At 41.3% G+C, this 17,146-nt stretch overlaps 1 protein-coding gene across 1 annotated transcript in view; it reads right to left on the bottom strand.

Moving 5' to 3' along the window:
* LOC311044899 (uncharacterized protein) overlaps positions 1-17,146 on the bottom strand; it is a gene marked incomplete at its 5' end in the record, with an annotated part of 50,379 nt that overhangs the window by 15,714 nt on the left and 17,519 nt on the right. The window lies entirely within an intron of this gene.

The raw sequence follows: 17,146 nt of genomic DNA, 5'->3' as shown, positions 1-17,146 counted from the left end.
GTAGATTGGCTGTTTTCACATAGCTTGTATTCATTATCTAAATTACAAAGAAACAACAATTACAATTTACGTATGTAGGCATTTATCAGATGCTCTTATCCAGAGTGACTTACAATAATCAAGGTAAACACATACATAGAATACAGAGAGACAGTGTAGTGCATGATGTGTAAGGCTGCAACTAACGATTAATTCCATAATCGATGAATCGGGCGATTATTTAAACGATTAATCGATTAATCGGATTATCGCACTTATTAAGCAATTACCTTATAATTTTGAAGTTTAAGGCATGTTTTATCTAAAAATAAAGACAATTTGTAGTTTTGTAGAAATATTAGACCTTAATTGTCGAATATTTAAGCATGTTCTAATCATGTATACTTTAATTTACTTAAACACTTTCCAATTTTTTAATTTTTTTTAACATTTTGGATAAAATAGCCAATTTTACATTGAATTAATTACATTCCATTATCGATTAATCGATTATCGATTAATCGATTATCAAATTAGTTGGCAACTAATTTAGTAATCGATTATTAATCGATTAATCGATTAGTTGTTGCAGCCTTAATGATGTGCAACATGCGTAGCTAGTTCAGGCAGTCAACTCAAGGCAGCACGCCAACCTGATCAGGTGACCAGTCACATGCGGCCGAAGATCCAGGACCACAATCCAGTAAAGGCAAGAAGGGAAAAACACTGGCTAAAAAGTGTGCCACAAGTGGAGTTAAAAGCACTGTCAATGCCCCTCCAAAGAAGGTCAAACCCCCTGCTTCTTCCTCTGCGCCTCCACAAAACAGCGAGTTGTTATTTGCGCTTTCTGATATTAAATCATCGCTCTCCAGCATGACCCAGAGACTGGTCGTGCTAGAAGCTAACTCCAATACCACGGACACCAGTATCACTGATACTTCAGCATCTACCGCCAATGTCATGACGACGTCAGCAGCATACCGTGCATTCCTGCCCCGGAAGAGCCTGGGAACTGCAGTCCCCGTGCCGTCTTCCGCAGCATCGTTTCTATCCCCAGCGGGGGCCATTCCTGACACTCGGCAATAATCATGCTCTTTGTGTTATTTATAAGATATATAAGCCTAAGCATTGCTTGCTTTAACAGGGCAGGACGTAAATCTGATCAAGATCCTAATTTGCGCAGCAGACTCTTCAGAGAAAAGGATGGTGAATTGTGGTGACTTCTCCGTTATCTTAAAAGATAGCAACCCTAGGTTATCTAAAACTCTTACTCTAGCCGAGTTCAACGTAGCTTTTGGCGTGTATAGAGATACTATTTGTGAGGTTTACCCCGACCACAGAACAGAATTGGATAACTACCTGTCTATAACTTCTGATTTAGCCATGTCTTATGCAGGGGTTTTATTCTATAAATACCATAAGAGCTTTTCTTCTAAAGAAATCAAATAAAAAAATCGATTGGTCAGTTGTAGACCTAGGCCTGATCAGCAGGCATTTCACTGGTCATCAAGCTATATCCTGTACCATGTGCGGTTCATTTAGCCACCGATCTAACTTATATCCAAAGTCTGCATTCCTGTCCTGCGCTTATCGTCCTCAAGCTGCGGCGTTTGGCCCCACCAAAAGACAGGTAGGTGCCTTATGTTCCAGGCAACAATATGGCAATATGTATACATTTCAATGAGAGTGTATGTACATATCATAATTGTAAATATATGCATATTTGCAGCTGGTACGCAGCAGGGCTCGAGACTAAGGGACTCCCGATGTCCTGAGGAAGTAAAAATATGTATTTGGGACTAAAATGAATCTCCCCTGGGACGCAGTCAGGACGTAGTGGATTTTTTTTGCACTGAACATGCGCATATTACAGTCACAGCATAAACGGTGCGCAGCTACTGGCAGCATGAGACAACAACACTGCATAAATGTTGCCCAACATCATAGCCACAAACGAAAGACCCGTAAAGTTTATAAACAATGATGAATAAATGTTACCAGTACCAGTACCACAGGCGCAGGACCGGCACTCTGTACCATCATGTAGCACTCAGCAACATGCTACGCTTTTTGAAGAGGAAAACCCCCAACCCCAGGGGGAGAAAAAGAAAGAGGGACAACGAACAGAGACAGACACCGGAGCTGCGTCAAACCCTGATATTCCCGAGTTTACGGGTCTTTCCTGACCCCCCCAGCGACTTATTTAGTGAAAAGCTTCTAGCGACAAATCTAGTTACTTTTTCTGGTGATTTGGGGATAAAAAATCTCCCTCGGCTGCCTGTGCCCCACACACCCGCACACACACACACACACACACACACACACACACACACACACACACACACACACACACACACATACACGTAACCAATTGGCGCTGTCACCTGATGACTGACTCAGACACACCCACACACACACACACTCGCTCTCATTCTTCAGCAGCACTGCAGCAGGCAGCACTGCAGCAGGCAGCACGCAGGCGCAGCAGACACGTTGCAGCAGAAAGGCTTTAGGCATGTCAAAAGCAAAACAATACAAACAAAAATACTGAGTTCAAGGGATGGTTGAAGCCACACGTGGGCAATGATACCCGTGCATATTGCATGTATTGCAAATCAGACTTTTGGGACAAAATGAGTGACATTAAATAGGCCGTATTGTCTACCCCCTTATCGTTCAGTTTCGTTCCCATCAAGTGGACCTGAATAATCTCTGCTTCTTAAAAAAGATTTATTGTTAGTAAGTAAGAAAAAAAAGTACCGACATCTGACTCGGCGCAGTATTTATATAATTAGAGTTTAAAAGTCGGTACTATTTTCTTAGCAGCGCAGTAATACTTTCAAAGAGGTGGTGCGGTTTTTGACACGTGATTCCCGTTACAACCAATGGAGGCGCCTCTTCCGCCTCAGCATTTCCTACAACAACTACCATGGCAACGGTTACATCGAGCACGAGCAGCGAGGACTCCGAGGAAAACAAACCAAAACAAAGAAAATATCATTCAAAATCACGTATAAAGGACTCTAAACGATGCTATATGCATTCTATATCTGTCCAGAGGGAAGATGTCGTCCGGGATTTTACAATGATACGGTGGGATACCTACAGAAACAGCATCAAGCGGTGGCTTCCTCTGCAGGGTGAGAGTAAAGAAGTTGCAGAAAGTTATAAACATTGTGTGGATGTGCCTTTCGACCAGCATCCCGAGGACGCTGGGTTTCACCTAGCGTGCTACAATCGTTTTATTGACAAAAAGCGTTTTGTAGCGGCCGAAAAAAGAGCCACACAGACGTTGGAAGTTCCCGATGCAGACGCGGGTCAGTCAGTCCCTTCGGCCAGCACCAGTGCCGACGGAGCCACATCTGAAACCCCCCGAAAGAAACTTAGGTCCAGGACAGGTTTGCCTGTGGCTTCTGCTGGCCCTGTTCTTCCAGCGTTATGCATCATTTGTAAGAAAGTGGACAAGTACATCACTGTGGCAGGCAAACGCACGAAGGATCAACTCTCAAAAGCAGAAACGTTGTCTGCAGGTAAGAGAGAGACACACACACACACACACACACACACACACACACGCAGAACTGTTGTTTAATGTTTATAACGTGGATAACAATGATTTCGCGGGACTCTCCGGACCCCTTGGTGGTCCTTGAACCCCGGGGGTCCCGTTGCCCCCCCCCCCCCCAAACACATGCGCGAGGGGGTGGGGGCACACACACAGACATGAGAGACTGAAATAATTCGCAATATGGGCATGTAAGAGATTTTAAACAAAACATGCATGTCAATTTTGGACTGTCAAATATTGATTTGTCATTTTATGATTATATGGGTACATTATATATTTTAGGACTACTAGACCATACCCGGTCGGCGCAGCGCATCCGTGGGGGAGATATGCGCACATGATCTGGCAACCCGGGAGGCAGTTCGTCCCATAGCTGGGCAGCCCCGTAACCATGGCAACAGTGTTTGACACAAAAACGCTAATAAGAAGCTGAGATTTGATGAAATTGAAAAACGGGCTTCACAGTTGCGTTCAGATGGTAATGGTCAATGGCTGTGTGCAAAATCAGAGCAATTGGTCCAGCCAGTGAGGAGAACCGGGTATCTTCACTCACGTACTCACCACCACTACAGAGGTTACTAGAGATATGTAGGCCTATCATTATAATATCTGAGGTCTTCTTTTATTTGATGGGCTGTGTTTGAGTCCAAGGCTGGGGGGAGTAATTCACACCTTTTGTTAAAGAAACAATGTGTTGGTTCTTTTGTTCAGATCAAAGATGTTGACATTTATGTGTGAATTCCTGACTGGGCAGGAACTGTTGACTATGTAACATGCAGTGGTATTTTTTGGGAAGGATATGTGCAGATAGAGAGACAAAAGCAGTGGTGGAAAAAGTACTCACATTTGTTACTGTAAGTAAAAGTATCAATACTGCAATGCATGGATATGAGTATTGCTATGAAAATGTACTTAACGTACCAAAAGTAGAAAGTACTCAATAAGCAGAATGTCCCATTTCACAGGTTTAAAAGGTAGACAATGTATACAAATATTTTGAAAATAGCAGATCTACAAGCTCACAACGTTGTGAGCTTGTAGATCAGCTATTTTCAAATGGCCAAAGTTTAAATAGTGCTTACGTGGTTAATGTATGTTTTTGATTTTTAATCAAACTAGCACATTTGTAAGGGGATGAAAATCACTGTTATATTATACTGCTTAGCATTGCTTAGTCTGTGACTCTGTGTTGTTATAGCTTGTGAGAGATAAGAGCAGGACCTACTAAAACAATAGCTGCTGATAAGGCTGGAATGCAAGGGGTTCAGGTCGGCAGGTCACAGCTGCTAGCAGTCAGTGGCCCTTTTGTTTTATGGCTCTTTAGGGGAGAGATTTTAGCAGTAGCACTAACATGTATTTACCTTCCCATGGAAAAAAAATATAATACATACATACATTAACACCACACATAGTCTTTTGTAATGATGGCAATACAAATCTGTAAAAGACACATTTACATTTATTCCATCACTGTTATTTACAGCCCCCCCCCCCCCCCCCCCCCCAGCATTATGCTGCAAAGTTCTGTCACAGAAACTGTGTCAAGAACAGACAGACAGCCACTAAAGAAGGCAGTTTACACATTCAAAGCACCGCCTAGCTTCCCTATAGAACACTACCAACAGTCTAAAAGACAAGGGCCACAGAACTTGTTTCACCATGAAAGTGTTCCATTGCAGGCGGAAACATACAAGTTGAACACTGTGTCTGCTGCCAAAACTGAACTAGCATATGTTTTAGTGAAGTACACAGATGCTGAAGCATGCACAATCCCAAGCTGGACAGGTTTCCATACAATGCTTCAAAGTGATGCGACTCTGCAAAAGTCAGCTCTGTATTATCTTCCGGTCATCGAGGCTTCACCGACAGAGATGTCAACAGTTAACACTATTCTGAAGCGAAGTGTTGAAGTTGCTGATCAGCTAGAGCTGGACCATGTAGTGTTAGTTTTTGACCAAGCTATATATGCCAAAGCTCAGCAAATCCGCTGGAAAGATACTGACCTGACAAAGCGTGTAGTGATAAGACTAGGTGAGTTTCATACATGCATGTCTTTCCTAGGCATTTTAGGGAAAAGGTTTGGTGATGCAGGACTGCAAGACATTCTCATTGAGTCAGAAGTTGTTGCCCCAGGATCCATCAATGGTGTCATCAGTGGTCATCAATACAACCGCAGCATGAGGGCACACAAACTTATGTATGAGAGTCTGCAACGTGCCAGATTTAGCACATTTCTAGACTCTTTGACACCAGAGGAGAGAGATGAGTGCATGGATGTCATCAGAGAGATCAAAGATTCATTCCCTGACAGAACAATGGATGTTTTGAGTGCAAACGAGAAATTTGACAAAATGTGTTCAAAGTATGCAGTCTTTGTGGAAAAGAGAAGTGCAGAAAACCCAACGTTTGCCTTCTGGAGTTCATACATCGACATGGTGCAAATACTCCTTCTGTTTTTGAGAGCAACACGTGAATCAGACTGGCAGCTTCACCTATCAACAGTGCGCTTGATGATGGCATGGTTTTTTGCTTATGATTGTGTGAACTATGCTAGGTATTTACCTCCATACTGGCTGGAAATGGTCAATTTGCCTCTCACACATCCTTCTTGTCACAAGGACCTCAGTGTAAAAGGCCAGTGGACTGTCCAACGTCAAAGTGCCCATGGATTTGCATCAATTGCTTGTGACCAGGCTATTGAGCAAACGTGCAACAGAGATTCCAAGACAAAGGGTGGCTGGACAGGGATAACATAGAATCGGGATGCAGTGTCTCGCTGGATATTGTCACAACATGAAAGAGCTGCCATAGCTAGACAATGTGAGTCAATGGCTGGTAAATCTCCTGAAACACGGAGACGAAAAGATCTAGACCGCACACGGATTCAGGCCGATGAAAAGGCTGTGACCAGAATAAGTTCCACCTTAGATTCCATGCTGAACCCATTTGACATACACCAAGATGGCATTGTTTGTCTTAGCTCAGGGACAGTAGCAGCTGAAGAAATCCAGAAGGATTTGATTGCAGCACATGAAAAGGGGGAAAAAGCTGTCAAAGAGTTTATGGACCAAAGACTGTTATCAAAATCCGTCGACATATTCGCCCCCATCAAGGCACAAAAACTGAAGACCTTCAGCGACCAGGCAAAGACGAAGAAGAAATCTGCAGCAGGCAAAGATGTGATTCTGCGAGCCGACAAGAAACTGTTCTCCAGACTACTCATTATTGGTCAAAGTAGAAAGATAGACCTGAGGGAAATTCTGTCATACTCCTTGGGAACCGTTTCCTATCCTTTAGCCAGTACTGATGGGTCACTAGCTAAAACAGATAAATCAGCCCTGATGACTCTGTTGGAGAACAAAGGTGGAGACTGCTTAGTTCAAGGAGTTCCGTCACATGGAGCTATTCTCTTTGATGGCATGGCAGTCATTCAAGCCATTCGTTCAAAACCAGCTACCTTTGGAGAGTTTGCTGACAACTTGCTACAGTATGTGGTCAAGCTAGCTCTGCAGCACAAGTGTACACGGCTAGACTTTGTCATTGACCAGTATCCCAAAATTAGTATAAAAAACCTAGAGCGGTCACGTAGAGCTGGGGGCGGTACGCAACAGGTGCAAATCTATGGACGGGATCAGAAGGCACCAACACAATGGAAAAAGTTTCTATCAGATGGAACTAACAAAGCAGCACTGGCAGAATTCCTCTATGTTACTTGGCGAGATGCTGACCTCACCATTTTGGGCACGGACTTAAGCTTGTACATAGCACATGGAGAACTGTGTCACTGTGTTACTGTTAAAGACGGTTCACAAACTGTCAGTGCCGTTCCAGAACTGACATGTGATCATGAGGAATGTGACACTCGGGTGTTTTTACATGCACAGCATGCTGCACAAGGACATCAAACTGTCGTCATCAAAAGCCCTGACACGGACGTGGCAGTGATTGCTGTAAGTCTGCAGAGAGATTTACCTTGTAGCTTATATTTTTTCACAGGTGTAGGCAACAGAACGAGGATCATTGATGTGGCTAAGGTGTCAGCAGCTCTTGGCACCAGTGTTTGTTCAGCACTCATTGGTATCCATACCTTCTCAGGTTGTGACTCGACCAGCGCCTTTCATGGCAAGGGCAAAAGGAAGACATTTTCTCTTGCTTGTCTGAAAGAAGAATACCTGACTGGGTTCACACATCTGGGCATCAGTTTCAACCTTGACCAGTCTACCTTTAACACACTTAGCAAATATGTGTGCCACCTGTATGGCCAGTCATCGGCCACAAACGTAAACGATGCAAGATACAAATCATTCTGCATGGCATCGTCAGCTTTGCCAGAACTGTCCATTCCCCCAACAAGTGACGCCCTGTACCAACACTGCAGAAGAGCAAACTACCAAGCAGCAGTAATGAGACATTCTCTGACTGGTATAATGTGTGCCCCTTCACCCATTGGCAATGGATGGCACATTGACGATGGGGAGTTAACAGTCACATGGATGACTAGAAATCCTGCCCCTGATAGCGTGTTGCAGGTAGTCCACTGTAGTTGCAAGACAACCAAATGTGACACTGAAAGATGTTCCTGTAAGTCTGCAAGACTATCTTGTACTGATTTGTGTCGGTGCCAGAACTGTGAGAATGTTTCAAAGGAAACAGAAGAAAGAGCTCTATCAGATGATGACTCTGATGACAGTGATAGGGATGATTAAGATATGCACAATGTGCTCCTTATTTTTTGTATTTCATTATCAACAACATGTTCAAGACTTGCTACACTGCCATTTTAACCCATTTAAATGCAATGCATACATGTTGAAAAACAACTTTAAAATGTCTGTATTTTATTCTTAAATTTACTTGCACTGCCAAAAGAATTACTTGCACTGCCAAAAAAAAAATACTTTTTTGCACTGAAGTGAAATTGTTTTATTGTGATGCATTTGTATGCATTTGTTTTGGTATTCTCATATTTTGCGTTTTTGGAGGGGGGAGTTGATATATGACACATGCTAACACACACTGTGCTACTTTAATAAATGTTTTATACCATATGTTGTAATAATTCTGACCTTTAGTGCATTTATTTTAGTCTTGTCCATTTATGGTATTCTTCCAATGTAGGGGGTCATGGTAGCATTTTGATTGATTTTCAGCCATTTTGGGCCAAGGTGTGCTGCTTCTTTTTCTACCTTTCATTACACAGTAGGTTGGGACATGTCTTGTGTGTAAAACACAAGCTTTTAGCTAAATGTACTATGTGTGTGCTCCCTTGTGCTGGGTTCCAATCACTTCAGTATTCTTTAACTTTGCTACATTAAGTGATCTAAATTCAAATATGAGTATACTAATGCACCAATACTTGTTTCAGGTGTTAGGTACATGTATTTATGACATTTGAGAAAAAAATTGTGTTGCCAAAAACATTATAACACATTTTACAAGCAAAAACAGCAGCACAAGATTTTCGTTTTTTGGTTATTCACTATTATATACATTTCTGGCTGGTAAAAAAATACTGCAGGATTTTGTGCGGAGGTATTTTAACCCAAAGTCCAGAAGGGTATTGTCTATGCAAAAATGCATTGAAAAAGTAGACCCAAGTCGTGGGAACGAAATTCATTTTCTAGGCACTTTTTGGTGGGTCACCACACGTATGGGCTTAAATTAGTGCCAATAATATTTTGTACTTGTAAATATAATTTGTATTTGTAAACACATTTTGCATTTGTAAAAAAAATATTTGTACTCGTAAAAATAATATGTACTCGTAAAAATATTTTTTGCATTCGTAAAAAAAATATTTGTACTCGTAAATAAAATATTTGTCTTCGTAAATAAAATATTTGTATTTGTAAATAAGATATTTGTATTCGTAAATAAAATATTTGTCTTCGTAAAACAAAGTTTTGTTATTCGTAAGATAAAAATGTGTGTTGTAATTGTAGAATTACATTTACAATGAACATTGTGACCAGAAAAAAAACAACAGCTTGCTCGCTCGAAGATCTGTTCTACGGATTGCAAAACTTTATTTTTGGCACTCTGCACTTCCAGGTCTGAGCCAATCACGTGAGGCCTTTTCCACTACCCAATCATAAAGCTCCATAGGTCTCCATGGCAACATGGCAAACGGGGTTGCCATGTTGCAACCCCAAGAGTTTTAACTGCAACATAATTCCATTGCTCAGGAAATAAACAACGGATTACAATAATATAACATTCCCTTTAATCAGTAACATGTAGGTGATACCTATGTCTATCAAATATGGTTTTATTGAAAGGCAATCAAAGGCTAGATCGAGTTTAGAAAGCAAACAGGTCATGTCTGGGGGCCTCAGTGCGGCTGCAGAGTTTGATTGAGTGTGAGACTAGGACCCACATGCCATATGTCAAAATGAGCGGCTTCATCGGGAATCGTGCGCATGTATTTTGCTAAGAGATTGGTTCCATAGTTTAATTGATATTAATTTATTAGTGCATTAAATTTCCCCATCCACTTTGATGGGAAAATTAAAAAACTCGATTTCAAGTATTTTTTTTCCAGAAACTGTAAGGGCTAGAGTTACAAGACTTGGAGGGGAGGTTCATAATTTAATCCGAAATTATCAAAAAAAGAAATACACCAGTCGGCCTCATGGTGGCGCTATAAAAGCCCCTTTTACGTTTTGGCCTATAATCTTTGAACCGTAGGTCGTAAAATAAAAATCTAACTCCCCATATAGGCCACGCCCATTTGCGTCAGGATAATTTTCCGCCATTTTGAATTTTCTTCAAAACACACTTTTAGCTCCTCCTCCCACATATTTTGTCAAAATTTCACAAAAATTGGTACACATGATCTCTGGACCCATGCGATAAACATATCCAAACAGCATTTTGATAATCCTTACTGTTCGTCCGTAAATGGCTTCCAAAGTTAGTGGGAGGGGCCTGTTTTACCAAAAATGCCAGAAATCACGAAGGAAACGTCCGGTCAATCCCAAATTTAAATCACATGTCGAGGGTGGTTTACTCAACGAATCCCCAAAAGCATTTCCACTTTGACACATAGGGGGCCTCACAAATGCACAAAACGTAACCGTTTGATGCAAAAACATGATTTTTGGGGGGAACAATCCTTTCAAAATGTAATAAAAGCGATATCATGAGTGACGTAACAATATGATTGGCCCGTTACATTTGTGGGAGGGGCCTATTTGTTTAGTGGGAGGGGCCTATTTCTTAAAATCAAAACAGCACGTATCACGAAGGCAGGATCCGACCGGCACCAATCTGATTCGAATGGCATGTCGTGCGGCCTGCGACGGTATTCCTCCCGGCGTATCCCTCGAGTCCCGGCGGCCGAGACCCGCGACCGGCGTCGGCGCAACCACACTTTGCAATTTCCCAGAATTGCTACGCGTCTAGTTTTTATTAAAGTTGGAGACCTCGCACGGTAGTGGAATGTTCGGTCTATGAGCAGAGCAGCCCGTGTGTCAAATCGTTAGAGAGGGAAAAAAAAGTCACTTAACACTCTGGACCACCCTATAGTTGCATTACCTAGTTACTTTTAGTTAGCAGAAACAAAATAGCAGTTTCATGTTTTTGGTAAAAATTTACCTTTGAGAAAATGACGTGAACAAACACGGCTGTATTTGGGTAGGTTCTTGAACGTTAAATCTTTGTGTGGTACAGCTGAGATCCAAGCCATACTACGTCTCTTGAATAGCCTACATTGTTAGCCTCAAACTGTATTCAATCTTGAAGAGGAGAGCTGCGACAGCTTTCTCATAGACCAGCCACACATGTGCAGTTTGCAATGATCACCACGTAGTCGGAAAAGAAGTTAATGTTTACAAACACAAACCACCGTCACTCTCTAGTCTTAAGCGTGTCTCTATGTACAGTCTGACCCCTCAAGGGCTGTAGCATCAAAAAGGTGGGCGTGGCGAACTTTTGGTGACGCGACGTTGGTACACCCTATAGGTCAGTAGCAGTGCTGTCAAGCCTATAATGCTGGAGGAGGAGGGGGGGTGGGGGCTTTTTTGTAAAACAGGCCCCTCCCGCAAATTTTGGAAGCCATTTATGGAAGAACCGTATGGACTATCAAAATTCGGTTTGGAGATGTTTATCGCATGGGTCCAGAGATCATGTGTAGGCCTACCGATTTTTGTGAAATGTGGACAAAATATGTGGGAGGAGGAGCTAAAAGTGTGTTTTGAAGAAAATTCAAAATGGCGGAAAATCTATCCTGGCGCAAATGGGCGTGGCCTATATGGGGAGTTGCGTCATGACCCAAGAAATCTAGGGAAAAAAATATTTTTATTTTACGACCTACGGTTCAAGAGTTATAGGCAAAAACGTAAAGGGGGCTTTTATAGCGCCACCATGGGGCCGACTGGTGTATTTCTTTTTTTTGATAATTTCGGAATAAATTATGAACCTCCCCTCCAAGTCTTGTAACTCTAGCCCTTACAGTTTCTAGAAAAAAAAATACTTGAAATCGAGTTTTTTAATTTTCCCATCAAAGTGTATGGGGAAATTTAATGCACTAATAAATTAATATCAATTAAACTATGTAACCAATCTCTTAGCAAAATACATGAGCACGATTCCCGATGAAGCCGCTCATTTTGACATATGGCATGTGGGTCCTAGTCTCACACTCAATCAAACTCTGCAGCCGCACTGAGGCCCCCAGACATGACCTGTTTGCTTTCTAAACTCGATCTAGCCTTTGATTGCCTTTCAATAAAACCATATTTGATAGACATAGGTATCACCTACATGTTACTGATTAAAGGGAATGTTATGTTATTGTAATCCGTTGTTTATTCCCTGAGCAATGGAATTATGTTGCAGTTAAAACTCTTGGGGTTGCAACATGGCAACCCCGTTTGCCATGTTGCCATGGAGACCTATGGAGCTTTATGATTGGGTAGTGGAAAAGGCCTCACGTGATTGGCTCAGACCCGGAAGTGCAGAGTGCCAAAAATAAAGTTTTGCAATCCGTAGAACAGATCTTCGAGCGAGCAAGCTGTTGTTTTTTTCTGGTCACAATGTTCATTGTAAATGTAATTCTAAAATGACAACACACATTTTTATCTTACGAATACAAAACTTTGTTTTACGAAGACAAATATTTTATTTACGAATACAAATATCTTATTTATGAATACAAATATTTTATTTACGAAGACAAATATTTTATTTACGAGTACATATTATTTTTACGAGTACAAATATTTTTTTTACGAATGCAAAAAATATTTTTACGAGTACGTATTATTTTTACGAGTACAAATATTTTTTTTTGAAATGCAAAATGTGTTTACAAATACAAATTATTTTTACAAGTACAAAATATTATTGGCACTAATTTAAGCCCATACACACGGCCTAAAAAAGCATGTTGCTACTCAGAAGCACATCCAAAAGGCAAAGCCGTACAACAGTGCTACACAAAGCACTTTGCCTGTCATTCACCAAAAATTAGACAAGGCAAGAAAGGCAGAGGCAACTATTGCCATGGCTGTGTTGGCATGTGCCCACATTGGGCAAGCATGCAAAGTGGCTTTTGCAGATTCTACAGCTGCCACCAATTTCCACATGCATAGGACCAAGTGCACAGAAATGACAAATGGTGTTCTGGCTCCATATTTTCTTAAGCACTTGGTTGCGGATGTGGGTGACCAACGCTTCAGCCTCCTACTCGACGAGTCCACTGACATCAGTGTGTCAAAGTATCTTGGCATAGTTATACGTTACTTCAGTGAGACCAAAAATACCATAGTGTCGACATTTCAAGGGCTTGTCGAGTTGGAAGCTGGGGATGCCAGGGCTATAGCCCGAGCTGTTTTGGCCTTCCTTCAGAAATGTGGACTGAAAAAAGAGAAACTCATAGGCTTAGGAACAGACAATGCCTCTGTAATGACAGGGATCAACAATGGGGTCCACAATGTGCTGAAGGAGGAGGGTGGGTTGAAGGAGCTTGTCCTCATCCGATGTGTTTGTCACTCCCTGCAGCTGGCTGTACAGTGGTTAGCACTTGATAATGGCAGTGGTGGTGCCCCTCTGGTGCCTCTGTGGTGCCACCTATTTTTGTGGTACCGCTTTTTTCTATGTGGTGCCACTAGATGGCGGTAGAGAGCAACTAATGCCCAGACATAGGCATGATGTGTCTATTTGAGACAGGGCTGCTTTCAGTCAACAGATAAAAGCTGCAATTGAAGCTGAACTTGTTGAGAAGTGAAACAAATAATTGTATGGGTTATATTATCAAGATGTATTTTGGTAAATTGCACTCAGTGGGCTACTAAATATAACCCTCAGGAATGAAAGGGTGAATGCATTTCAAAGTGATTGTTATTTTTTTTTTTGTAAACATAGAAAATAATGCAGTCCTTAGGATGAATTCAAAAGCAATTGTTTCTTTAAACACAACTGTGTTTCATGGTGGAAGAAGTACACAGACATTTTACTTAAGTAAAAGTAGCAATACCACAATATACAAATACTCTATTACAACTAAGAGGCCTGTGTTCAAAATGTTACTTAGCCTAAGTAGCCTAACTAGTAACTAAAGTTTTCAAATAATTGTAGTGGAGTAAAAGTACAATATTTCCCTCTGCAGATGTAGTGGAGTAGAAGTAAAAGTACAGTAATACTCCAGTAAAGTAAAAAACACCTCAACATTATTCATTAATTTCTAGGCACCCCAACCTGGAATCAAACCCTGCTCTGCAAATTGAAAGGCCAACCTCTACTCCACTACACTACTGGTACAGTGATAAGTCTGTGGGGGCAGGACGTGTGTCGTTCTCTATGTTCTGTGCACTACTCCTTGGAAAGTCAGAGATAAAAAGCTTGCAGCTCCCAAAGCTGCTACTGTCTGAGAGCAGTAACTAGTAACTATAGTAGTCAACTAAAAGCATTATAAACTACTGTCCGGCACAATTATATTGTTTTAGAATGTGAAACAGAGTTAAATGAACACAGGAGAGTATAATGTACTAACGAACTAAGGACCCCAATTTAAACAAGCCATATGGCTTTCTTATTCCTATTTAGCAGCCAGCTTCCTATTTAGTCGACCTTGGATTTGAACTGTACTTTCATGTGCTTTTTGTCTGCAAACTTCTAAATAAAGTATTCAATCAATCAAAAAACTTTTCATGGTTGGAAAAACAGAGAGAGAATGAGAGTTTTCATCTGAAGAATTGCTGGGATCCACAGAAAATCTCTGCTATCAGTCTGTCTGTCAACGACATGCAAATTAACTGGTTTAGCACCTTGGCCAGGGTCTTTTGTTTGTCTCTAGCCACACTTCATTGTCATCACAATGGACTTAGAGCCCAGGTGTTGTGCCCTCCCCCCACACACACACACAAGCACACTTTTTCAATTGCAGTTTGTTTTCATTTGATTTTAAGTGGATTTGCTAGTTTCGTTTTTAGTTTGTGAAAAGGCTTAGTTTTAGTTGAGTTTTTAAATTAGTTTCACTGTTAATTTTAGTTGTATTATTGTAAGGGTAGTCAGGGGCAATATTCAACAAGCTCAGAATAGTGAAAATGGCAGATCTACAAGCTCACAACACGTTGCATTGCTACAACTGCTGTTGTCATCGGCTGTGTGGAGACAGAAATGAAAACTGATTTTTTGCTCAATCATTCTGAATCAGCTTTGCTTAATCATTCATCAAAAGTTATGAAAGCTCTAATGAAGGAACGGGACTCAACTGGTGACGTTGACAGAGAAGCATCAGAAAGATTCATCAGACTTACAAACATCCCATCAGAGAGAATTTGATGCATTTGGGGTTGACCTTAAAAATGCAGTCGATGACCAGTTAGTACTGAAGACAGAGAGAAAAACTCTAAAAATGTAATGAAAACAAAGTGCAATTGAAAACATGTAGTCAAACAAAAATACAAATGTGTGCGTGTGTGAGGATACAATCTCTGTTGATTTATCTCTGAGAGGGTAGCCTAAAAATGTATGTATCCACTAGTAAAGTTACTCTGGTTTGGTAACAAAATGTAAAGTGCGTTATAAATAAAATCCATTATTATTATTATTACTCTCAGAAAGTAGCAGCTTTGGGAGCTGCAAGCTTTTTATCTGACTTTCCAAGGAGTAGTGCACAGAACATAGAGAACGACTCACGTCCTGACCCCACAGACTTATCACTGTACCAGTAGTGTAGTGGAGTAGAGAGTGGTCTGACAAGTTACAGAGCAGGGTTTGATTCCAGGTTAGGGCGCCTAGAACTTACATGTGCGTAATGTTGAGGTGTTTTTTTTACTTTACTGGAGTATTACTGTACTTTTACTTCTACTCCACTACATCTGCAGAAGCAAATATTGTACTTTCACTCCACTACAATTATTTGAAAGCTTTAGTTACTTTGCAGATATAAATTGTTATATAATAAAACATACATATTAACCACTTTAGCCCTATTTTATGCCACAGCCATTTGAAAATAGCCGATCTACAAGCTAGATCGGCTACTTTCAAACATTCTAGAACTTTAGCTTTTGGTAAGTATATTTAAAAATAAGTAAAAATAGAGTATTTTTATATTGTGGTATTGCTACTTTTACTTAAGTAAAATGTCTGTGCACTTCTTCCACCATGAAACACAGTTGTGTTTAAAGAAATAATTGCTTTTCAATTCATCCTAAGGACTCATTCCCTTATTTTCTATGTTTACAAAAAATAAAAATAACATTCACTTTTAAATGCATTCACCCTTCCCCTGTTGCTAATAATGTACTGTAAAGTTCATGGACTCACATGTGCCACATGGTGGCCGTTCAGCCACACTACACCTTAAAAAAAGGTGTCAAATGTGGCACCACCAAGTAGTAGTGGTGCCTCTGTGGCACCACAGAGGCACTCAGATGGTATTACTGCCATTCTCAAGTGCTAACCACTGTAAGTCATGCCAGCAAGGTCAAGGACACGGTTCCACAGAGTATTGAGTACCTTGTGCGGGAGACATACAACTGGTTTTCAGTGTCTCCCAAACGCAGAGAAGCTTACAAGGCAATATACGAGACCATCAACTGTGGTAATAAAGCGCTACAGATTACCAAGGTGTGTGCCACACGCTGGCTTTCCATTGAACCGGCTGTCTTGCGTATCTTGGACCAGTGGGAGGAGCTGAAGTTACATTTTAGCACCACAAAATCAACTGAGCATTGCTACATGGCTGATGTTTTGTACAATGACCCTCAGAATGTGCTCTACTTGACCTTTCTGAAGTCAGTGCTGGGTGAGGTACAGGTGGCCATAAAGTCCTTTGAAGGCAAAAAAGCAGACCCAGTCAAGCTGCTTGATTGCTTGATCAGCTTGATCAAGTCTGTCAGCAGCAGGGTGCTAAATCCTCTGGCTAGGGTGGATGTCCTCAAAGAGCCCATAGATGGGTTCATCAGTCCCCAACCCTATCTTGGGTTCCTTTTTGAGTCTAAGCTAGCTGAGGTCCAGAAGGCCCATAAGCTGGCAGAAAGTGTGGTGAGCAATGTCCGAAGTAGATGTGTAGCCTTCATCATCTCCCTGACCAAATAACTACGGGAGAGATTGCCAGACAACATCAAAACACTCCAGAGCATGTCTATC

This window comes from Gymnoscopelus microlampas (assembly GCF_963454915.1).
Source record: "Gymnoscopelus microlampas genome assembly, chromosome: 1".
Lineage (NCBI taxonomy): Eukaryota > Metazoa > Chordata > Actinopteri > Myctophiformes > Myctophidae > Gymnoscopelus > Gymnoscopelus microlampas.
Note: the sequence above shows the minus strand (reverse complement) of the source record. Positions and strands in the feature narration are given on the sequence as shown.